Source organism: Aegilops tauschii, chromosome 5, assembly GCF_002575655.3.
Source record: "Aegilops tauschii subsp. strangulata cultivar AL8/78 chromosome 5, Aet v6.0, whole genome shotgun sequence".
In the NCBI taxonomy this organism is placed as follows: domain Eukaryota; kingdom Viridiplantae; phylum Streptophyta; class Magnoliopsida; order Poales; family Poaceae; genus Aegilops; species Aegilops tauschii.
The window spans coordinates 150,872,207-150,896,677 of NC_053039.3; positions in this window are offsets into that span (position 1 = coordinate 150,872,207).

A 24,471-nucleotide genomic window follows, 5' to 3' on the forward strand; every position below is an offset into this window, starting at 1 on the left:
GCATCGACTCGCGTTACCCTAAGATAGATAGGGTTGTAGTGGTGTCACGTGCTCGTCTCGGTGTCCGTCGTCGCTACCGCGACGACGTCCACCTCGACTTGCGTCACCCTAAGATAGACAGGGTGGCAGTGCTGTCACGTGCTCGTCTCGGCGTCCGTCGTTGCTACCGCGAGGACGTCTGCCTCGACTCGCGTTACCCTAAGATAGACAGGGTGTCCGTGGTGTCACGTGCCCGTCTCGGCGCCCGTCGTCGCTGCCGCGACGACGTCCGCCTCGACTCGCGTTACCCTAAGATAGACAGGGTGGCAGTGGTGTCACGTGCTCGTCTCGGCATCCGTCGCCACTACCGCGGCGACGTGCGCCTCGACTCGCGTTACGCTGAGACAGGGTGGCAGTGGTGTCACGTGGTCGTCTCGGCGTCCGACGTCACTACCGCGATGACGTCCGCATCGACTCGCGTTACCCTAAGATAGACAGGGTTGCAGTGGTGTCACGTGCTCGTCTCGGCGTCCGTCATCGCTGCCGCGACGACGTCCGCCTCGACTCGCGTTACGCTAAGACAGGGTGGCAGTGATGAAACGTTCTCATCTCGGCGTCCGTCGTCGCTACCGCGACGACGTCCGCCTCGACTCGCGTTACTCTAATACAGGGTGGCAGTGGTGTCACGTCCTCGTCTCGGCGTCCGTCCTCGCTACCGCGACGACGTCTGCTCGACTCGCGTTAGGCTAAGACAGGGTGTCCGTGGTGTCACGTGCTTGTCTCGGCGTCCGTCGTCGCTACCGCGACGACGTCCGCCTCTACTCGCGTTACAATAAAATAGACAGGGTGGCAGTGGCGTCACGTGCTCGTCTCGCCATCCGTCGTCGCTACCGCGGCGACGTCCGCCTCGACTCGCGTTACGCTAAGACAGGGTGGCAGTGGTGTCACGTGCTCGTCTCGGCATCCGTCATCGCTACCGCGACGACGCCCGCGTCGACTCGCGTTACCCTAAGATAGACAGGGTTGCAGTGGTATCACGTGCTCGTCTCGGCGTCCGTCGTCGCTACCGCGACGACGTCCGCCTCGACTCGCGTCACCCTAAGATAGACAGGGTGGCAGTGCTGTCACGTGCTCGTCTCAGCGGCCGTCCTCGCTACCGCGACGACGTCCGCCTCTACTCGTGTTACCCTAAGATAGACAGGGTGGCAGTGGCGTCACGTGCTCGCCTCGCCATCCGTCGTGGCTACGGCGGCGACGTCCGCCTCGACTCGCGTTACGCTAAGACAGGGTGGCAGTGGTGTCACGTGCTCGTCTCGGCGTCCGTCGTCGCTACCGCGACGACGTCCGCATCGACTCGCGTCACCCTAAGATAGACAGGGTGGCAGTGCTGTCACGTGCTCGTCTCGGCGTCCGCATCGACTCGCGTTACGCTAAGACAGTGTGGCAGTGATGTCACATGCTCGTCTCGGTGTCCGTCGTCGCTACCGCGACGACGTCCGCCTCCACTCGCGTTACCCTAAGATAGACAGGGTGGCAGTGGTGTCAGGTTTCTTGTCTCGGCGTCGGTCGTCGCTACCGCGGCGACGTCCGCCTCGACTCGCGTTACGCTTAGACAGGGTAGCAGTGGTGTCACGTGCTCGTCTCGGCGTCCGTCGTCACTACCGCGACGACGTCCGCATCGACCAGCGTTACCCTAAGATAGACTGGGTTGCAATGGTGTAACGTGCTCATCTCGGCATCCATCGTCGCTACCGCGATGACGTCCGCCTCGACTCGCGTCACCCTAACATAGACAGGGTGGCAGTGCTGTCACGTGCTCGTCTCGGCGTCCGTCTTCGCTACCGCGACGACGTCTGCCTCGACTCGCGTGACCCTAAGATAGACAGGGTCGCAGTGTTGTCACGTGCTCGTCTCGGCGTCCGTCGTCGCTACCGCGACGACGTCCGCCTTGACTCTCGTTACCCTAAGATAGACAGGGTGGCAGTCCTGTCACGTGCTCGTCTCGGTGTCCGTCGTCGCTACCGCGATGACGTCCGCCTTGACTCGTGTTACCCTAAGATAGACAGGGTGGCAGTCGTGTCACGTGCTCGTCTCGGTGTCCGTCGTCGCTACCGCGACGACGTCCGCATCGACTCGCGTTACCCTAAGATAGATAGGGTTGCAGTGGTGTCACGTGCTCGTCTCGGCGTCCGTCATCGCTGCCGCGACGACGTCCGCCTCGACTCGCATTACGCTAAGACAGGGTGGCAGTGATGAAACGTTGTCGTCTCGGCGTCCGTCGATGCTACCGCGACGACGTCCGCCTCGACTCGCGTTACCCTAAGATAAACAGGGTGGCAGTTGTGTCACGTATCTCGTCTCGGCGTCCGTCGTCGCTACCGCGACGACGTCCGCCTCGACTCGCGTTACGCTAAGACAGGGTGGCAGTGGTGTCACGTGCTCGTCTCGTCGTCCGTCGTCGCTACCGCGACGACGTCCGCCTCTACTCGCGTTACCCTAAGATAGACAGGGTGGCAGTGGCGTCACGTGCTTGTCTCGCCATCCGTCGTCGCTACCGCGGCGACGTCCGCCTCGACTCGCGTTACGCTAAGACAGGGTGGCAGTGGTGTCACGTGCTCGTCTCGGCGTCCGTCGTCGGTACCGCGACGACGTCCGTATCGACTCATGTTACCCTAAGATAGACAGGGTTGCAGTGGTGTCACGTGCTCGTCTCGGCGTCCATCGTCGCTACCGCGACGACGTCCGCCTCGTCTCGCGTCACCCTAAGATAGACAAGGTGGCAGTGCTGTCACGTGCTCGTCTTGGCGTCCGCCTCGACTCGCGTTACGCTAAGACAGGGTGGCAGTGATGTCACATGCTCGTCTCGGTGTCCGTCGTCGCTACCGCATCGACGTCCGCCTCGACTCACGCTACCCTAAGATAGACAGGGTGGCAGTGGTGTCACGTTTCTCGTCTCGGCGTCGGTCGTCGCTACCGCGGCGACGTCCGCCTCGACTCGCGTTACGCTTAGACAGGGTGGCAGTGGTGTCACGTGCTCGTCTCGGCGTCCGTCCTCGCTACCGCGACGACGTCCGCCTCGACTCGCATTACGCTAAGACAGGGTGTCTGTGGTGTCACGTGCTCGTCCCGGCGTCCGTCGTCGCTACCGTGACGACGTCCGCCTCTACTCGCGTTACCCTAAGATAGACAGGGTGGCAGTGCTGCCACGTGCTCGTCTCGGCGTCAGTCATCGCTACCGTGACGACGTCCGCCTCGACTCGCGTTACCCTAAGATAGACAGGGTGTCTGTGGTGTCACGTGCTTGTCTCGGCATCCGTCGTTGCTACCGCGACGATGTCTGCCTCGACTCGCGTTACCCTAAGATAGACAGGGTGTCCGTGGGGTCACATGCTCGTCTCGGCGTCCGTCGTCGCTACCGCGACGACTTCCGCCTCGACTCGCGTTACCCTAAGATAGACAGGGTGGCAGTGGTGTCACGTGCTCGTCTCGGCGTCCGTCGTCGCTACCGCGACGACGTCCACATCGACTCGCGTCACCCTAAGATAGACAGGGTGGCAGTGCTGTCACGTGCTCGTCTCGGCGTCCGCCTCGACTCGCGTTACGCCAAGACAGGTTGGCAGTGATGTCACATGCTCGTCTCGGTGTCCGTCGTCGCTACCGCGACGACGTCCGGCTCGACTCGCGTTACCCTAAGATAGACAGGGTGGCAGTGGTGTCACGTTTCTTGTCTCGGCGTCGGTCGTCGCTACCGCGACGACGTCCGCCTCGACTCGCGTTACGCTTAGACAGGGTAGCAGTGGTGTCACGTGCTCGTCTCAGCGTCCGTCCTCGCTACCGCGACGACGTCCGCCTCGACTCGCGTTACGCTAAGACAGGGTGTCAGTGTTGTCTCGTGCTCGTCTCGGCGTCCGTCGTCGCTACCGCGACGATGTCCGCCTCTACTCGCGTTTCCCTAAGATAGACAGGGTGGCAGTGCTGCCACGTGCTCGTCTCGGCGTCAGTCAGCGCTACCGCGACGACGTCCGCCTCGACTCGCGTTACCCTAAGATAGACAGGGTGTCTGTGGTGTCACGTGCTTGTCTCGGAGTCTGTCGTCGCTACCGCGACGACGTCCGCCTCGACTCGCGTTACGCTAAGACAGGGTGGCAGTGGTGTCACGTGCTCGTCTCGGCGTCCGACGTTACTACCGCGATGACGTCCGCATCGACTCGCGTTACCCTAAGATAGACAGGGTTGCAGTGGTGTCACGTGCTCGTCTCGGTGTCCGTCATCGCTGCCGCGACGACGTCCGCCTCGACTCGCGTTACGCTAAGACAGGGTGGCAGTGATGAAACATTCTCGTCTCGGCGTCCGTCGTCGCTACCGCGACGACGTCCGCCTCGACTCGCGTTACCCTAAGATAAACAGGGTGGCAGTGGTGTCACGTTTCTTGTCTCTGCGTCCGTCGTCGCTACCGCGACGACGTCCGCCTCGACTTGCGTTATGCTAAGACAGGGTGGCAGTGGTGTCACGTGCTCGTCTCGGCGTCCGTCCTCGCTACCGCGACGACGTCTGCCTCGACTCACGTTAGGCTAAGACAGGGTGTCCGTGGTGTCACGTGCTCGTCTCGGCGTCCGTCGTCGCTACCGCGACGACGTCCGCCTCTACTCGCGTTACAATAAAATAGACAGGGTGGCAGTGGCGTCACGTGCTCGTCTCGCCATCCGTCGTCGCAACCGCGGCGACGTCCGCCTCGACTCACATTACGCTAAGACAGGGTGGCAGTGGTGTCACGTGCTCATCTCGGCGTTCGTCGTCGCTACCGCGACGACGTCCGCCTCGACTCGCGTCACCCTAAGATAGACAGGGTGGCAGTGCTGTCACGTGCTCGTCTCGGCGTCCGTCCTCGCTACCGCGACGACGTCCGCCTCTACTCGCGTTACCCTAAGATAGAGAGGGTGGCAGTGGCGTCACGTGCTCGCCTCGCCATCCGTCGTCGCTACCGCGGCGACGTCCGCCTCGACTCACGTTACGCTAAGACAGGGTGGCAGTGGTGTCACGTGCTCGTCTCGGCGTCCGTCGTAGCTACCGCGACGACGTCCGCATCGACTCGCGTCACCCTAAGATAGACAGGGTGGCAGTGCTGTCAAGTGCTCGTCTCGGCGTCCGCCTCGACTCGCGTTACAATAAGACAGGTTGGCAGTGATGTCACATGCTCGTCTCGGTGTCCATCGTCGCTACCGCGACGACGTCCGCCTCGACTCGCGTTACCCTATGATAGACAGGGTGTCTGTGGTGTCACGTGCTTGTCTCGGAGTCCGTCGTCGCTACCGCGACGACGTATGCCTCGACTCGCTTTACGCTAAGATAGACAGGGTGGCAGTACTGTCACGTGCTCGTCTCGGCGTCCGTCGTCGCTACCACGACGATGTCTGCCTCGACTCGCATTACCCTAAGATAGACAGGGTGTCCGTGGTGTCACGTGCTTGTCTCGGCGTCCGTCGTCGCTACCGCGACGACGTCCGCCTCGACTCGCCTTACCCTAAGATAGACAGGGTGGCAGTGGCGTCACGTGCTCGTCTCGCCATCCGTCGACGCTACCGCGGCGACGTCCGCCTCGACTCGCGTTACGCTAAGACAAGGTGGCAGTGGTGTCACGTGCTCGTCTCGGCGTCCGTCGTCGCTACCGCGACGACGTCCGCATCGACTCACATTACCCTAAGATAGACAGGGTTGCAGTGGTGTCACGTGGTCGTCTCGGCGTCCGTCGTCGCTACCGCGACGACGTCCGCCTCGACTGGCGTCACCCTAAGATAGACAGGGTGGCAGTGCTGTCACGTGCTCGTCTCGGCGTCCGTCATCGCTACCGCGACGACGTCTGCCTTGACTCGCGTGACCCTAAGATAGACAGGGTCGCAGTGTTGTCTCGTGCTCGTCTCGGCGTCCGTCGTCGCTACCGCGACGACGTCCGCCTCGACTCGCGTTACCCTAAGATAGACAGGGTGGCAGTGCTGTCACGTGCTCGTCTCGGCGTCCGTCGTCGCTACCGCGACGACGTCCGCCTCTACTCGCGTTACCCTTAAATAGACAGGGTGGCAGTGGTGTCACGTGCTCGTCTCGGTGTCCGTCATCGCTGCCGCGACGACGTCCGCCTCGACTCGCGTTACGCTAAGACAGGGTGGCAGTGATGAAACATTCTCGTCTCGGCGTCCGTCGTCGCTACCGCGACGACGTCCGCCTCGACTCGCGTTACCCTAAGATAAACAGGGTGGCAGTGGTGTCACGTTTCTTGTCTCTGCGTCCGTCGTCGCTACCGCGACGACGTCCGCCTCGACTCACGTTACGCTAAGAAAGGGGGGCAGTGGTGTCACGTGCTCGTCTCGGCGTCCGTCCTCGCTACCGCGACGACGTCTGCCTCGACTCACGTTAGGCTAAGACAGGGTGTCCGTGGTGTCACGTGCTCGTCTCGGCGTCTGTCGTCGCTACCGCGACGACGTCCGCCTCTACTCGCGTTACAATAAAATAGACAGGGTGGCAGTGGCGTCACGTGCTCGTCTCGCCATCCGTCGTCGCTACCGCGGCGACGTCCGCCTCGACTCGCGTTACGCTAAGACAGGGTGGCAGTGGTGTCACGTGCTCGTCTCGGCATCCGTCATCGCTACCGCGACGACGTCCGCATCGACTCGCATTACCCTAAGATAGACAGGGTTGCAGTGGTGTCACGTGCTCGTCTCGGCGTTCGTCGTCGCTACCGCGACAACGTCCGCCTCGACTCGCGTCACCCTAAGATAGACAGGGTGGCAGTGCTGTCACGTGCTCGTCTCGGCGTCCGTCCTCGCTACCGCGACGACGTCCGCCTCTACTCGCGTTACCCTAAGATAGACAGGGTGGCAGTGGCGTCACGTGCTCGCCTCGCCATCCGTCGTCGCTACCGCGGCGACGTCCGCCTCGACTCACGTTACGCTAAGACAGGGTGGCAGTGGTGTCACGTGCTCGTCTCGGCGTCCGTCGTGGCTACCGCGACGACGTCCGCATCGACTCGCGTCACCCTAAGATAGACAGGGTGGCAGTGCTGTCACGTGCTCGTCTCGGCGTCCGCCTCGACTCACGTTACAATAAGACAGGTTGGCAGTGATGTCACATGCTCGTCTCGGTGTCCATCGTCGCTACCGCGACGACGTCCGCCTCGACTCGCGTTACCCTAAGATAGACAGGGTGGCAGTGGTGTCACGTTTCTTGTCTCGGCGTCGGTCGTCGCTACCGCGACGACGTCCGCCTCGACTCGCGTTACGCTAAGACAGGGTGTCAGTGTTGACTCGTGCTCGTCTCGGCGTCCGTCGTCGCTACCGCGACGATGTCCGCCTCTACTCGCGTTACCCTAAGATAGACAGGGTGGCAGTGCTGCCACGTGCTCGTCTCGGTGTCAGTCATCGCTACCGCGACGACGTCCGCCTCGACTCGCGTTACCCTAAGATAGACAGGGTGTCTGTGGTGTCACGTGCTCGTCTCGGCGTCCGTCATCGCTACCGCGACGACGTCCGCATCGACTCACATTACCCTAAGATAGACAGGGTTGCAGTGGTGTCACGTGGTCGTCTCGGCGTCCGTCGTCGCTACCGCAACGACGTCCGCCTCGACTGGCGTCACCCTAAGATAGACAGGGTGGCAGTGCTGTCACGTGCTCGTCTCGGCGTCCGTCATCGCTACCGCGACGACGTCTGCCTTGACTCGCGTGACCCTAAGATAGACAGGGTCGCAGTGTTGTCTCGTGCTCGTCTCGCCATCCGTCGTCGCTACCGCGGCGACGTCCGCCTCGACTCGCGTTACGCTAAGACAGGGTGGCAGTGGTGTCACGTGCTCGTCTCGGCGTCCGTCGTCGGTACCGCGACGACGTCCGCATCGACTCACATTACCCTAAGATAGACAGGGTTGCAGTGGTGTCACGTGCTCGTCTCGGCGTCCGTCGTCGCTACCGCGACGACGTCCGCCTCGACTGGCGTCACCCTAAGATAGACAGGGTGGCAGTGCTGTCACGTGCTCGTCTCGGCGTCCGTCGTCGCTACCGCGACGACGTCTGCCTAGACTCGCGTGACCCTAAGATAGACAGGGTCGCAGTGTTGTCTCGTGCTCGTCTCGGCGTCCGTCGTCGCTACCGCGACTACGTCCGCCTTGACTCGCGTTACCCTAAGATAGACAGGGTGGCAGTCCTATCACGTGCTCGTCTCGGTGTCCGTCGTCGCTACCGCGACGACGTCCGCCTCGACTCGCGTTACCCTAAGATAGACAGGGTGGCAGTGCTGTCACGTGCTCGTCTCGGCGTCCGCCGTCGCTACCGCGACGACGTCCGCCTCTACTCGCGTTACCCTTAAATAGACAGGGTGGCAGTGGCGTCACGTGCTCGTCTCGCCATCCGTCGTCGCTACCGCGGTGACGTCCGCCTCGACTCGCGTTACGCTAAGACAGGGTGGCAGTGGTGTCACGTGCTCGTCTCGGCATCCGTCATCGCTACCGCGACGACGTCCGCATCGACTCGCGTTACCCTAAGATAGACAGGGTTGCAGTGGTGTCACGTGCTCGTCTCGGGGTCCGTCGTCGCTACCGCGACGATGTCCGCCTCGACTCGCGTCAGCCTAAGATAGACAGGGTGGCAGTGCTGTCACGTGTTCGTCTCGGCGTCCGTCCTCGCTACCGCGACGACGTCCGCCTCTACTCGCGTTACCCAAAGATAGACAGGGTGGCAGTGGCATCACGTGCTCGCCTCGCCATCCGTCGTCGCTACCGCGGCGACGTCCGCCTCGACTCGCGTTACGCTAAGACAGGGTAGCAGTGGTGTCACGTGCTTGTCTCGGCGTCCGTCGTCGCTACCGCGACGACGTCCGCATCGACTCGCGTCACCCTAAGATAGACAGGGTGGCAGTGCTGTCACGTGCTCGTCTCGGCGTCCGCCTCGACTCGCGTTACGCTAAGACAGGGTGGCAGTGATGTCACATGCTCGTCTCGGTGTCCGTCGTCGCTACCGCGACGACGTCCGCCTCGACTCGCGTTACCCTAAGATAGACAGGGTGGCAGTGGTGTCACGTTTCTTGTCTCGGCGTCGGTCGTCGCTACCGCGACGACGTCCGCCTCGACTCGCGTTACGCTTAGACAGGGTGGCAGTGGTGTCACGTGCTCGTCTCAGCGTCCATCCTCGCTACCGCGACGACGTCCCCCTCGACTCGCGTTACGCTAAGACAGCGTGTCAGTGTTGTCTCGTGCTCGTCTCGGCGTCCGTCGTCGCTACCGCGGTGACGTCCGCCTCTACTCGCGTTACCCTAAGATAGACACGGTGGCAGTGCTGCCACGTGCTCGTCTCGGCGTCAGTCATCGCTACCGCGACGACGTCCGCCTCGACTCGCGTTACCCTAAGATAGACAGGGTGTCTGTGGTGTCACGTCCTTGTCTCGGATTCCGTCGTCGCTACGGCGACGACGTCCGCCTCGACTCGCTTTACGCTAAGATAGACAGGGTGGCAGTGCTGTCACGTGCTTGTCTCGGCGTCCGTCGTCGCTACCACGACGATGTCTGCCTCGACTCGCGTTACCATAAGATAGACAGGGAGTCCGTGGTGTCACGTGCTCGTCTCGGCGTCCGTCGTCGCTACCGCGACGACGTCTGCCTAGACTCGCGTGACCCTAAGATAGACAGGGTCGCAGTGTTGTCTCGTGCTCGTCTCGGCGTCCGTCGTCGCTACCGCGACTACGTCCGCCTTGACTCGCGTTACCCTAAGATAGACAGGGTGGCAGTCCTATCACGTGCTCGTCTCGGTGTCCGTCGTCGCTACCGCGACGACGTCCGCCTCGACTCGCGTTACCCTAAGATAGACAGGGTGGCAGTGCTGTCACGTGCTCGTCTCGGCGTCCGCCGTCGCTACCGCGACGACGTCCGCCTCTACTTGCGTTACCCTTAAATAGACAGGGTGGCAGTGGCGTCACGTGCTCGTCTCGCCATCCGTCGTCGCTACCGCGGTGACGTCCGCCTCGACTCGCGTTACGCTAAGACAGGGTGGCAGTGGTGTCACGTGCTCGTCTCGGCGTCCGTCGTCGGTACCGCGACGACGTCCGCATCGACTCACATTACCCTAAGATAGACAGGGTTGCAGTGGTGTCACGTGCTCGTCTCGGCGTCCGTCGTCGCTACCGCGACGACGTCCGCCTCGACTGGCGTCACCCTAAGATAGACAGGGTGGCAGTGCTGTCACGTGCTCGTCTCGGCGTCCGTCGTCGCTACCGCGACGACGTCTGCCTAGACTCGCGTGACCCTAAGATAGACAGGGTCGCAGTGTTGTCTCGTGCTCGTCTCGGCGTCCGTCGTCGCTACCGCGACTACGTCCGCCTTGACTCGCGTTACCCTAAGATAGACAGGGTGGCAGTCCTATCACGTGCTCGTCTCGGTGTCCGTCGTCGCTACCGCGACGACGTCCGCCTCGACTCGCGTTACCCTAAGATAGACAGGGTGGCAGTGCTGTCACGTGCTCGTCTCGGCGTCCGCCGTCGCTACCGCGACGACGTCCGCCTCTACTCGCGTTACCCTTAAATAGACAGGGTGGCAGTGGCGTCACGTGCTCGTCTCGCCATCCGTCGTCGCTACCGCGGTGACGTCCGCCTCGACTCGCGTTACGCTAAGACAGGGTGGCAGTGGTGTCACGTGCTCGTCTCGGCATCCGTCATCGCTACCGCGACGACGTCCGCATCGACTCGCGTTACCCTAAGATAGACAGGGTTGCAGTGGTGTCACGTGCTCGTCTCGGGGTCCGTCGTCGCTACCGCGACGATGTCCGCCTCGACTCGCGTCAGCCTAAGATAGACAGGGTGGCAGTGCTGTCACGTGTTCGTCTCGGCGTCCGTCCTCGCTACCGCGACGACGTCCGCCTCTACTCGCGTTACCCAAAGATAGACAGGGTGGCAGTGGCATCACGTGCTCGCCTCGCCATCCGTCGTCGCTACCGCGGCGACGTCCGCCTCGACTCGCGTTACGCTAAGACAGGGTAGCAGTGGTGTCACGTGCTTGTCTCGGCGTCCGTCGTCGCTACCGCGACGACGTCCGCATCGACTCGCGTCACCCTAAGATAGACAGGGTGGCAGTGCTGTCACGTGCTCGTCTCGGCGTCCGCCTCGACTCGCGTTACGCTAAGACAGGGTGGCAGTGATGTCACATGCTCGTCTCGGTGTCCGTCGTCGCTACCGCGACGACGTCCGCCTCGACTCGCGTTACCCTAAGATAGACAGGGTGGCAGTGGTGTCACGTTTCTTGTCTCGGCGTCGGTCGTCGCTACCGCGACGACGTCCGCCTCGACTCGCGTTACGCTTAGACAGGGTGGCAGTGGTGTCACGTGCTCGTCTCAGCGTCCATCCTCGCTACCGCGACGACGTCCCCCTCGACTCGCGTTACGCTAAGACAGCGTGTCAGTGTTGTCTCGTGCTCGTCTCGGCGTCCGTCGTCGCTACCGCGGTGACGTCCGCCTCTACTCGCGTTACCCTAAGATAGACACGGTGGCAGTGCTGCCACGTGCTCGTCTCGGCGTCAGTCATCGCTACCGCGACGACGTCCGCCTCGACTCGCGTTACCCTAAGATAGACAGGGTGTCTGTGGTGTCACGTCCTTGTCTCGGATTCCGTCGTCGCTACGGCGACGACGTCCGCCTCGACTCGCTTTACGCTAAGATAGACAGGGTGGCAGTGCTGTCACGTGCTTGTCTCGGCGTCCGTCGTCGCTACCACGACGATGTCTGCCTCGACTCGCGTTACCATAAGATAGACAGGGAGTCCGTGGTGTCACGTGCTCGTCTCGGCGTCCGTCGTCGCTACCGCGACGACGTCTGCCTAGACTCGCGTGACCCTAAGATAGACAGGGTCGCAGTGTTGTCTCGTGCTCGTCTCGGCGTCCGTCGTCGCTACCGCGACTACGTCCGCCTTGACTCGCGTTACCCTAAGATAGACAGGGTGGCAGTCCTATCACGTGCTCGTCTCGGTGTCCGTCGTCGCTACCGCGACGACGTCCGCCTCGACTCGCGTTACCCTAAGATAGACAGGGTGGCAGTGCTGTCACGTGCTCGTCTCGGCGTCCGCCGTCGCTACCGCGACGACGTCCGCCTCTACTTGCGTTACCCTTAAATAGACAGGGTGGCAGTGGCGTCACGTGCTCGTCTCGCCATCCGTCGTCGCTACCGCGGTGACGTCCGCCTCGACTCGCGTTACGCTAAGACAGGGTGGCAGTGGTGTCACGTGCTCGTCTCGGCATCCGTCATCGCTACCGCGACGACGTCCGCATCGACTCGCGTTACCCTAAGATAGACAGGGTTGCAGTGGTGTCACGTGCTCGTCTCGGGGTCCGTCGTCGCTACCGCGACGATGTCCGCCTCGACTCGCGTCACCCTAAGATAGACAGGGTGGCAGTGCTGTCACGTGTTCGTCTCGGCGTCCGTCCTCGCTACCGCGACGACGTCCGCCTCTACTCGCGTTACCCAAAGATAGACAGGGTGGCAGTGGCATCACGTGCTCGCCTCGCCATCCGTCGTCGCTACCGCGGCGACGTCCGCCTCGACTCGCGTTACGCTAAGACAGGGTAGCAGTGGTGTCACGTGCTCGTCTCGGCGTCCGTCGTCGCTACCGCGACGACGTCCGCATCGACTCGCGTCACCCTAAGATAGACAGGGTGGCAGTGCTGTCACGTGCTCGTCTCGGCGTCCGCCTCGACTCGCGTTACGCTAAGACAGGGTGGCAGTGATGTCACATGCTCGTCTCGGTGTCCGTCGTCGCTACCGCGACGACGTCCGCCTCGACTCGCGTTACCCTAAGATAGACAGGGTGGCAGTGGTGTCACGTTTCTTGTCTCGGCGTCGGTCGTCGCTACCGCGACGACGTCCGCCTCGACTCGCGTTACGCTTAGACAGGGTGGCAGTGGTGTCACGTGCTCGTCTCAGCGTCCATCCTCGCTACCGCGACGACGTCCCCCTCGACTCGCGTTACGGTAAGACAGCGTGTTAGTGTTGTCTCGTGCTCGTCTCGGCGTCCGTCGTCGCTACCGCGATGACGTCCGCCTCTACTCGCGTTACCCTAAGATAGACACGGTGGCAGTGCTGCCACGTGCTCGTCTCGGCGTCAGTCATCGCTACCGCGACGACGTCCGCCTCGACTCGCGTTACGCTAAGATAGACAGGGTGTCTGTGGTGTCACGTCCTTGTCTCGGATTCCGTCGTCGCTACGGCGACGACGTCCGCCTCGACTCGCTTTACGCTAAGATAGACAGGGTGGCAGTGCTGTCACGTGCTTGTCTCGGCGTCCGTCGTCGCTACCACGACGATGTCTGCCTCGACTCGCGTTACCATAAGATAGACAGGGTGTCCGTGGTGTCACGTGCTCGTCTCGGCGTCCGTCGTCGCTACCGCGACGACGTCCGCCTCGACTCGCGTTACCCTAAGGTATATAGGGTGGCAGTGGCTTCACGTGCTCGTCTCGCCATCCGTCGTCGCTACCGCGGCGACGTCCGCCTCGACTCGCGTTACGCTAAGACAGGGTGGCAGTGGTGTCACGTGCTCGTCTCGGCGTCCGTCGTCGCTACCGCGATGACGTCCGCATCGACTCGCGTTACCCTAAGATAGACAGGGTTGCAGTGGTGTCACGTGCTCGTCTCGGCGTCCGTCGTCGCTACCGCGACGACGTCCGCCTCGACTAGCGTCACCCTAAGATAGACAGGGTGGCAGTGCTGTCACGTGCTCGTCTCGGCGTCCGTCGTCGCTACCGCGACGACGTCTGCCTCGACTCGCGTGACCCTAAGATAGACAGGGTCGCAGCGTTGTCTCGTGCTCGTCTTGGCGTCCATCGTCGCTACCGCGACGACGTCCGCCTTGACTCGCGTTACCCTAAGATAGACAGGGTGGCAGTCCTGTCACGTGCTCGTCTCGGTGTCCGTCGTCGCTACCGCGACGACGTCCGCCTCGACTCGCGTTACCCTAAGATAGACAGGGTGGCAGTGCTGTCACGTGCTCGCCTCGTCGTCCGTCGTCGCTACCGCGACGACGTCTGCCTCGACTCGCGTTACCCTAAGATAGACAGGGTGTCTGTGGTGTCATGTGCTGTCACGACCAGATTTTTGGGATATTAATTTCCCAGAAAAACGGCCTTTGTGCTCACCAGCCCCAGGATTACTGTTGGCTGATGAGGCACCAACTTGATACAAGAATTCCAAGCAAGGTACAAAATATTTAGTACAAGACCGTTGTGGCCTAGGAGTACAACACATGGTTTCTAGTGGTTGATGGCGGAAGCGGTTTGTGGTACATCTGCGTCTATGGGACTCCATTTCCCACAAGAACAGCTGACCAGGATAACTCCTATCTTCGCGAGGCCGCTATCATCATAGCGTAGGCCCCGGGGCTATCATCGCAAAGCTCTCTCCACGCAAGAAATCTGGCCAAGACAATAGCCAGGGACAAGCCAGTGAGTATGTTTGAATGTACTCGCAAACATTGAGAACACGGGTACAATATAACACAGGATAATCATGTTCCAAAAATATTCATGATCATAACGTCTGTCACTAAATAAACGAAATCCGAGATGCACGCATGCGGGAAAAACATGAGCATGCAATACGGGAGTAACAATAGAATGCACTGACCGAGTGTCTGAAATGACCCCTCGAAAGGTTGTAAGTAAATTAGCAATGCCTCAGTCGGGCGTCTGAGCGACACCGCATAAAGGGCTTATGAATAAATAAAAGACAAGTATGCCGCAGTCGGGCGTCTAAGCGACACCACATAAAGGGCTTATAAGGGATAAATAAATAACAAACGTGCCACAGTCGGGCGTCTGAGCGACACCACATAAAGGGCTTATATAAGAATAAACACAGTGAATATCCAGGAGGTAGAACCGTCCCAGGGATACTCAATAATTCAGGAAAAATAACTGGTTAGTCCACAATAATAATAAACAAAATCCTCATGTGTCACAGGTCATAAACAAAATCTAGTCTAGCCGTTTCTCCATCCGAAGACCATCACTGAGTTCTAGTTAAATCGTTCTCCATCCGAATACCATTACTATGATCTAGTTTAACCGTGTCTCCATCCAAAAACCGTTACTAGACCCATCTCAGTCTGTAGTCCTTACTCATGAACATGGCTATCCGAATGGATATATCCTCTGCAGAGGGTGTACTCTTTACCCACGAGTAACGGATTTTCTTAGTCCATCGGGACTAATTCCGTCTACGGCCTTTTAAATGAAAACACGCCTGACCTGCACACACCCGCTTAACCTACCGGTGTCTGGAATCACCCACGACACCTCCCAAGCAAAACTCTAAGTGGGGAGGCTACAACCTCGACGTAGCATGGGATCAAATTTATATTCGCGCGCTCTAAGGGGTGCCCCCCTCTCGGTCCCAACCGGAAACACCCATGCCCCCGGACCAGGCGGCATGCCTACCGGATGCACCCAGTATCTTCCACCATGGCCTCTCTGTACGGTGTGTGCTTTGGTAAGGGGTTGACAACTTACTGAACCATACCCTGCCTGCGGTAGGGACAAGTGGTAGTACAAAACAAGTAGTGGAAACCACTAATCAAGGCTCGACCTACGGTCAACTCAGGAGGAGCAAGTATTCTCCGAATGATTAGCACAACCAATATTTCCCATTAACAGATAAACTAACCACCCATCAAGCCTCACCATGCCATACCGGACATACCCGTCTCAACGAGGAACTAGGGACAAGCTCGTGTCTACCCAAGACCACGACTTTCCTGGCTTCCTTCCGGTATGCATGAGAAGCTCACGAGGATGATCACTAACACCAGCATAACCATTACTAACAACAAAACATCTCCAAAACGCACTCATGCGAGAGACTTTATCGTTACATAAAGATAACGCATACTCCAAGTCCAAGTGGTGTTGTAACCGTACCAAAACACTAGACAAAAAATATTATGCCGGAGTTCAGAATGCTTGTCTTCAAGAGTATGCAAAGGGTGCACTTTTTGAAAGCCTTCCCTTCTCTCCAAAATCCTATTTTGAGAAATATTCAAATAACAAATATTTCAAACACAATACAAAAAGTTGTCTCAAATATTTTTGAAATAAATCTTAAAATAAACTAGATGAAATTTTAGGAAGGTAGGAAAAAGAATCAACTCATTTCGAGTTTTATTTTGAAAGTTATAGCCAGTCAAAGATCAGTCAAACTTCTGTTTTTAAATAAAACCAGATAAGAAAACATTTCGGGAAAAAATACGCTTTCGCAGCAGAGGAGACGTACTCAGGACTTTGCGCTATCGCTTAATCAGAGAAGACGGGCGCGCGGGTCACTGACAGTGGGTCCAGAGGGCCCACTGCTTAGGTTTGACCGTTCTTCCCTCTCCTTCCTCTTCTCTGCCCGACGTGAGCGGGACTCCGGCGATCGCCGACGACGAACGGCGGCTCCTCGAGGGCACCTGAGGGCAGGGATGGGCCCGCCAGACCGGGGCGGTCCTCTCGGCGGTCGTTGGGTCGACGGTGGTGGGAGGAGTCGCCGGCGGCGAGCTCCGCGGCGGAGAGGGCTACGGGAGGGAAGTGAGTTTTGGGCTCCGGTGGTCTCCGATCGAGGCTGAGGCGCTGGGCAGCTCCGCAAGAACAAGGGGGAGCGATTGGTGGCGCTGGATGGGCGGGGGAGGGCCTGGCTGCGACGTATTGCGCCGGAGCTCGGCGGCGGCCGAACTGGCCGGAGACGAGGAAGGAGGCCCCTCCCCGTCGATTGCTGGCTGCGGGAGTACTATGGGGGTGGCCTGGGGTTGCCTGAGTGCTCGGAGGGGCTCGGGGTCCCCTTTTATAGCGCGACGGGGCTGGCTCTGCGGCGGTGGATAAGAACGACGACGAGTCGCCGTTTCTGTAGCTGCAGGGCGTCGTGGCGGCGACGAGCGCGTGCCGACGGGTTTCGGGATAAGCCCGAGCTGTTCATAGGGGCAGCTGGCGCGCTGGTGTGGTTTGGGCGACGCCGACCATGGCAGAGGCGCGCTGCCGACGCCGGCGTGCCGCCAAAAGCTCTGCCAGCGGCGCTGTAGGGCGCCAGGGGTGGCGTGGAGAGTGGGCGAGGTAGTGCGCGGTTCAGCAGGCGAGCAAGGGCCAGGGACGGGACGCGACGAGGGCGGCAGTGCGACGCGGCGGCTCAGTGCGCGCGCGTGCAAAACGTGTGCTCTGGGCGCGCCCAGAGCACGCACGGGACATGCTCGACGAAATGCCAGGGCAGCCTAGAGCGCGAGGGGGAGGCTGGCAACTAATAGGACTAGGATAGGGATAGCTAGGAGTTTAGTGGACAAGGTTGCTGGGTCATTGGAGCAAGATCACAGTGCAAACTAGGAAGCATGCCCAAAACTGACTGTGCACACCAAGTGTTCGACAGAATGCCAATTGCCTCTAGGTAACTCTTGGAGTGGCCAAAATCTCCAGATCAGGGTCTCCCTGGGTGTAGGTGATGATGGCAAGATCATATGGGCAGAATCAGAAACTTGTTAGTGCAAGTTTTGCAAAACTCCAGTTTTTGACAGAAGGAAAAATGGTCTCATTGCATGCCTTAAAATCCTCCAAAGGGTCCACTCTCCTGGACTTAAGGGTTTTGTAGGGAGGGCTACAAGTAGGAAAAAGCTCATGGGCACTAGAGCAAAATAAGATAGGGTTGCAGTACAAATCATCAAATTGGACCAGAATGAAAAAGAGGTTGATTCACTCAAATGTTTCAAAGGACACCACTGGGTTTTGGCATGAAGTTGAATTTTATGCATCTACTGACATCTCCAAACATTTGGAAGAATTTTTAAAGGAATATTTAAATAGGTTGTAGTGCAAAAATGCCTACTGAACCAGATTTGAAAAGTTGATGTAGAGCTCAAAATCTCCAATAACCAAAAGATATTTTTGCATAAAAATGATGTGGAAACCTCACATGACATCCCCAAATTTAGGTGGAATTTTTAAAGGCATTTATCAAATGGTTGCAGTGCAAAACAGGCTCCAAATTCAAAAGGAATCATTTTAAAAGAATAAAGCTCTCAGAAAATAAATCTTGCAATTAAATCCACTGATAAAGAATTGTTTTATTAGAGAGAGTATTCAAGTCCAATAATCCTTTTGGAAAGTTTTCACTTGAGGAAAAAACCCTTAATATCGAAAGGGTAAATCAAGACTAATGGAAAAGTTTTATTTCCTGGCAAAATTTTAATTAGAAAAACAAGGGCAAAATTTTGGGGTGTCACACGTGCCCGTCTCGGCGTCCGTCGTCGCTGCCGCGACGACGTCCGCCTCGACTCGCGTTACCCTAAGATAGACAGGGTGGAAGTGGTGTCACGTGCTCGTCTCGGCATCCGTCGCCGCTACCGCGGCGACGTCCGCCTCGACTCGCGTTACGCTAAGACAGGGTGGCAGTGATGAAACGTTCTCGTCTCGGCGTCCGTCGTCGCTACCGCGACGACGTCCGCCTCGACTCACGTTACCCTAAGATAAACAGGGTGGCAGTGGTGCACGTTTCTCGTCTCGGCGTCCGTCGTCGCTACCGCGACGACGTCCGCGTCGACTCGCGTTACGCTAAGACAGGGTGGCAGTGGTGTCACGTGCTCGTCTCGGCGTCCGTCCTCGCTACCGCGACGACGTCTGCCTCGACTCGCGTTAGGCTAAGACAGGGTGTCCGTGGTGTCACGTGCTCGTCTCGGCGTCCGTCGTCGCTACCACGATGATGTCTGCCTCGACTCTCGTTACCCTAAGATAGACAGGGTGTCCGTGGTGTCACGTGCTCGTCTCGGCGTCCGTCGTCGCTACCGCGACGACGTCCGCCTTGACTCGCGTTACCCTAAGATAGACAGGGTGGCAGTGCCGTCACGTGCTCGTCTCGCCATCCGTCGTCGCTACCGTGGCGACGTCCGCCTCGACTCGCGTTACGCTAAGACAGGGTGGCAATGGTGTCACGTGCTCGTCTCGGCGTCCGTCGTCGCTACCGCGACGACGTCCGCATCGACTCACGTTACCCTAAGATAGACAGGGTTGCAGTGGTGTCATGTGCTCGTCTCGGCGTCCGTCGTCGCTACCGCGACGACGTCCGCCTCGACTCGCGTCGCCCTAATATAGACAGGGTGGCAGTGCTATCACGTGCTCGTCCCGGCGTCCGTCGACGCTACCGCGACGACGTCTGCCTCGACTCGCGTGACCCTAAGATAGACAGGGTCGCAGTGTTGTCACGTGCTCGTCTCGGCGTCCGTCGTCGCTACCGCGACGACGTCCGCCTCTACTCGCGTTACCGTAAGATAGACAAGGTTGCAGTGGTGTCACGTGCTCGTCTCGGCGTCCGTTATCGCTCCCGCGACGACGTCCGCCTCGACTCGCGTTACGCTAAGACAGGGTGGCAGTGATGAAACATTCTCGTCTCGGCGTCCGTCGTTGCTACCGCGACGACGTTCGCCTCGACTCGCGTTACCCTAAGATAAACAGGGTGGCAGTGGTGTCACGTTTCTCGTCTCGGCGTCCGTCGTCGCTACCGCGACGACGTCCGCCTCGACTCGCGTTACGTTAAGACAGGGTGACAGTGGTGTCACGTGCTCGTCTCGGCGTCCGTCCTCGCTACCGCGACGACGTCTGCCTCCACTTGCGTTAGGCTAAGACAAGGTGTCCGTGGTGTCACGTGCTTGTCTCGCCGTCCGTCGTCACTACCGCGACGACGTCCGCCTCTACTCGCGTTACCCTAAGATAGACAGGGTGGCAGAGGCGTCACGTGCTCGTCTCGCCATCCGTCGTCGCTACCGCGGCGACGTCCGCCTCGACTCGCGTTACGCTAAGACAGGGTGGCAGTGGTGTCACGTGCTCGTCTCGGCGTCCGTCCTCGCTACCGCGACGACGTCCGCATCGACTCGCGTTACCCTAAGATAGACAGGGTTGCAGTGGGGTCACGTGCTCGTCTTGGCATCCGTCGTTGCTACCGCGACGACGTCCGCCTCGACTCGCGTCACCCTAAGATAGACAGGGTGGCAGTGCTGTCACGTGCTCGTCTCGGCGTCCGTCGTCGCTACCACGACGACGTCCGCCTCTACTCGCGTTACCCTAAGATAGACAGGGTGGCAGTGGCGTCACGTGCTCGTCTCGCCATCCGTCGTCGCTACCGCGGCGACGTCCGCCTCGACTCGCGTTACGCTAAGACAGGGTGGCAGTGGTGTCACGTGCTCGTCTCGGCGTCCGTCGTCGCTACCGCGACGACGTCCGCCTCGACTCACGTTACCCTAAGATAAACAGGGTGGCAGTGGTGCACGTTTCTCGTCTCGGCGTCCGTCGTCGCTACCGCGACGACGTCCGCGTCGACTCGCGTTACGCTAAGACAGGGTGGCAGTGGTGTCACGTGCTCGTCTCGGCGTCCGTCCTCGCTACCGCGACGACGTCTGCCTCGACTCGCGTTAGGCTAAGACAGGGTGTCCGTGGTGTCACGTGCTCGTCTCGGCGTCCGTCGTCGCTACCACGATGATGTCTGCCTCGACTCTCGTTACCCTAAGATAGACAGGGTGTCCGTGGTGTCACGTGCTCGTCTCGGCGTCCGTCGTCGCTACCGCGACGACGTCCGCCTTGACTCGCGTTACCCTAAGATAGACAGGGTGGCAGTGCCGTCACGTGCTCGTCTCGCCATCCGTCGTCGCTACCGTGGCGACGTCCGCCTCGACTCGCGTTACGCTAAGACAGGGTGGCAATGGTGTCACGTGCTCGTCTCGGCGTCCGTCGTCGCTACCGCGACGACGTCCGCATCGACTCACGTTACCCTAAGATAGACAGGGTTGCAGTGGTGTCATGTGCTCGTCTCGGCGTCCGTCGTCGCTACCGCGACGACGTCCGCCTCGACTCGCGTCGCCCTAATATAGACAGGGTGGCAGTGCTATCACGTGCTCGTCCCGGCGTCCGTCGACGCTACCGCGACGACGTCTGCCTCGACTCGCGTGACCCTAAGATAGACAGGGTCGCAGTGTTGTCACGTGCTCGTCTCGGCGTCCGTCGTCGCTACCGCGACGACGTCCGCCTCTACTCGCGTTACCGTAAGATAGACAAGGTTGCAGTGGTGTCACGTGCTCGTCTCGGCGTCCGTTATCGCTCCCGCGACGACGTCCGCCTCGACTCGCGTTACGCTAAGACAGGGTGGCAGTGATGAAACATTCTCGTCTCGGCGTCCGTCGTCGCTACCGCGACGACGTTCGCCTCGACTCGCGTTACCCTAAGATAAACAGGGTGGCAGTGGTGTCACGTTTCTCGTCTCGGCGTCCGTCGTCGCTACCGCGACGACGTCCGCCTCGACTCGCGTTACGTTAAGACAGGGTGACAGTGGTGTCACGTGCTCGTCTCGGCGTCCGTCCTCGCTACCGCGACGACGTCTGCCTCCACTTGCGTTAGGCTAAGACAAGGTGTCCGTGGTGTCACGTGCTTGTCTCGCCGTCCGTCGTCACTACCGCGACGACGTCCGCCTCTACTCGCGTTACCCTAAGATAGACAGGGTGGCAGAGGCGTCACGTGCTCGTCTCGCCATCCGTCGTCGCTACCGCGGCGACGTCCGCCTCGACTCGCGTTACGCTAAGACAGGGTGGCAGTGGTGTCACGTGCTCGTCTCGGCGTCCGTCCTCGCTACCGCGACGACGTCCGCATCGACTCGCGTTACCCTAAGATAGACAGGGTTGCAGTGGGGTCACGTGCTCGTCTTGGCATCCGTCGTTGCTACCGCGACGACGTCCGCCTCGACTCGCGTCACCCTAAGATAGACAGGGTGGCAGTGCTGTCACGTGCTCGTCTCGGCGTCCGTCGTCGCTACCACGACGACGTCCGCCTCTACTCGCGTTACCCTAAGATAGACAGGGTGGCAGTGGCGTCACGTGCTCGTCTCGCCATCCGTCGTCGCTACCGCGGCGACGTCCGCCTCGACTCGCGTTACGCTAAGACAGGGTGGCAGTGGTGTCACGTGCTCGTCTCGGCGTCCGTCGTCGCTACCGCGACGACGTCCGCCTCGACTCACGTTACCCTAAGATAAACAGGGTGGCAGTGGTGCACGTTTCTCGTCTCGGCGTCCGTCGTCGCTACCGCGACGACGTCCGCGTCGACTCGCGTTACGCTAAGACAGGGTGGCAGTGGTGTCACGTGCTCGTCTCGGCGTCCGTCCTCGCTACCGCGACGACGTCTGCCTCGACTCGCGTTAGGCTAAGACAGGGTGTCCGTGGTGTCACGTGCTCGTCTCGGCGTCCGTCGTCGCTACCACGATGATGTCTGCCTCGACTCTCGTTACCCTAAGATAGACAGGGTGTCCGTGGTGTCACGTGCTCGTCTCGGCGTCCGTCGTCGCTACCGCGACGACGTCCGCCTTGACTCGCGTTACCCTAAGATAGACAGGGTGGCAGTGCCGTCACGTGCTCGTCTCGCCATCCGTCGTCGCTACCGTGGCGACGTCCGCCTCGACTCGCGTTACGCTAAGACAGGGTGGCAATGGTGTCCGTGCTCGTCTCGGCGTCCGTCGTCGCTACCGCGACGACGTCCGCATCGACTCACGTTACCCTAAGATAGACAGGGTTGCAGTGGTGTCATGTGCTCGTCTCGGCGTCCGTCGTCGCTACCGCGACGACGTCCGCCTCGACTCGCGTCGCCCTAATATAGACAGGGTGGCAGTGCTATCACGTGCTCGTCCCGGCGTCCGTCGACGCTACCGCGACGACGTCTGCCTCGACTCGCGTGACCCTAAGATAGACAGGGTCGCAGTGTTGTCACGTGCTCGTCTCGGCGTCCGTCGTCGCTACCGCGACGACGTCCGCCTCTACTCGCGTTACCGTAAGATAGACAAGGTTGCAGTGGTGTCACGTGCTCGTCTCGGCGTCCGTTATCGCTCCCGCGACGACGTCCGCCTCGACTCGCGTTACGCTAAGACAGGGTGGCAGTGATGAAACATTCTCGTCTCGGCGTCCGTCGTCGCTACCGCGACGACGTTCGCCTCGACTCGCGTTACCCTAAGATAAACAGGGTGGCAGTGGTGTCACGTTTCTCGTCTCGGCGTCCGTCGTCGCTACCGCGACGACGTCCGCCTCGACTCGCGTTACGTTAAGACAGGGTGACAGTGGTGTCACGTGCTCGTCTCGGCGTCCGTCCTCGCTACCGCGACGACGTCTGCCTCCACTTGCGTTAGGCTAAGACAAGGTGTCCGTGGTGTCACGTGCTTGTCTCGCCGTCCGTCGTCACTACCGCGACGACGTCCGCCTCTACTCGCGTTACCCTAAGATAGACAGGGTGGCAGAGGCGTCACGTGCTCGTCTCGCCATCCGTCGTCGCTACCGCGGCGACGTCCACCTCGACTCGCGTTACGCTAAGACAGGGTGGCAGTGGTGTCACGTGCTCGTCTCGGCGTCCGTCCTCGCTACCGCGACGACGTCCGCATCGACTCGCGTTACCCTAAGATAGACAGGGTTGCAGTGGGGTCACGTGCTCGTCTTGGCATCCGTCGTTGCTACCGCGACGACGTCCGCCTCGACTCGCGTCACCCTAAGATAGACAGGGTGGCAGTGCTGTCACGTGCTCGTCTCGGCGTCCGTCGTCGCTACCACGACGACGTCCGCCTCTACTCGCGTTACCCTAAGATAGACAGGGTGGCAGTGGCGTCACGTGCTCGTCTCGCCATCCGTCGTCGCTACCGCGGCGACGTCCGCCTCGACTCGCGTTACGCTAAGACAGGGTGGCAGTGGTGTCACGTGCTCGTCTCGGCGTCCGTCGTCGCTACCGCGATGACGTCCGCATCGACTCGCGTTACCCTAAGATAGACAGGGTTGCAGTGGTGTCACGTGCTCGTCTCGACGTCCGCCTCGACTCGCATTACGCTAAGACAGGGTGGCAGTGATGAAACATTCTTGTCTCGGCGTCCATCGTCGCTACCGCGACGACGTCCACCTCCACTCGCGTGACCCTAAGATAGACAGGGTGGCAGTGTTGTCACGTGCTCGCCTCGGCGTCCGTCGTCGCTGCCGCGACGACGTCCGCCTCGACTCGCGTTACCCTAAGATAGACAGGTTGGAGGTGGTGTCACGTGCTCGTCCCGGCATCCGTCGCCGCTACCGCGGCGACGTCCGCCTCGACTCGCGTTACGCTTAGACAGGGTGGCAGTGATGAAACGTTCTCGTCTCGGCGTCCGTCGTCGCTACCGCGACGACGTCCGCCTCGACTCACGTTACCCTAAGATAAACAGGGTGGCAGTGGTGCACGTTTCTCGTCTCGGCGTCCGTCGTCGCTACCGCGACGACGTCCGCGTCGACTCGCGTTACGCTAAGACAGGGTGGCAGTGGTGTCACGTGCTCGTCTCGGCGTCCGTCCTCGCTACCGCGACGACGTCTGCCTCAACTCGCGTTAGGCTAAGACAGGGTGTCCGTGGTGTCACGTGCTCGTCTCGGCGTCCGTCGTCGCTACCACGATGATGTCTGCCTCGACTCTCGTTACCCTAAGATAGACAGGGTGTCCG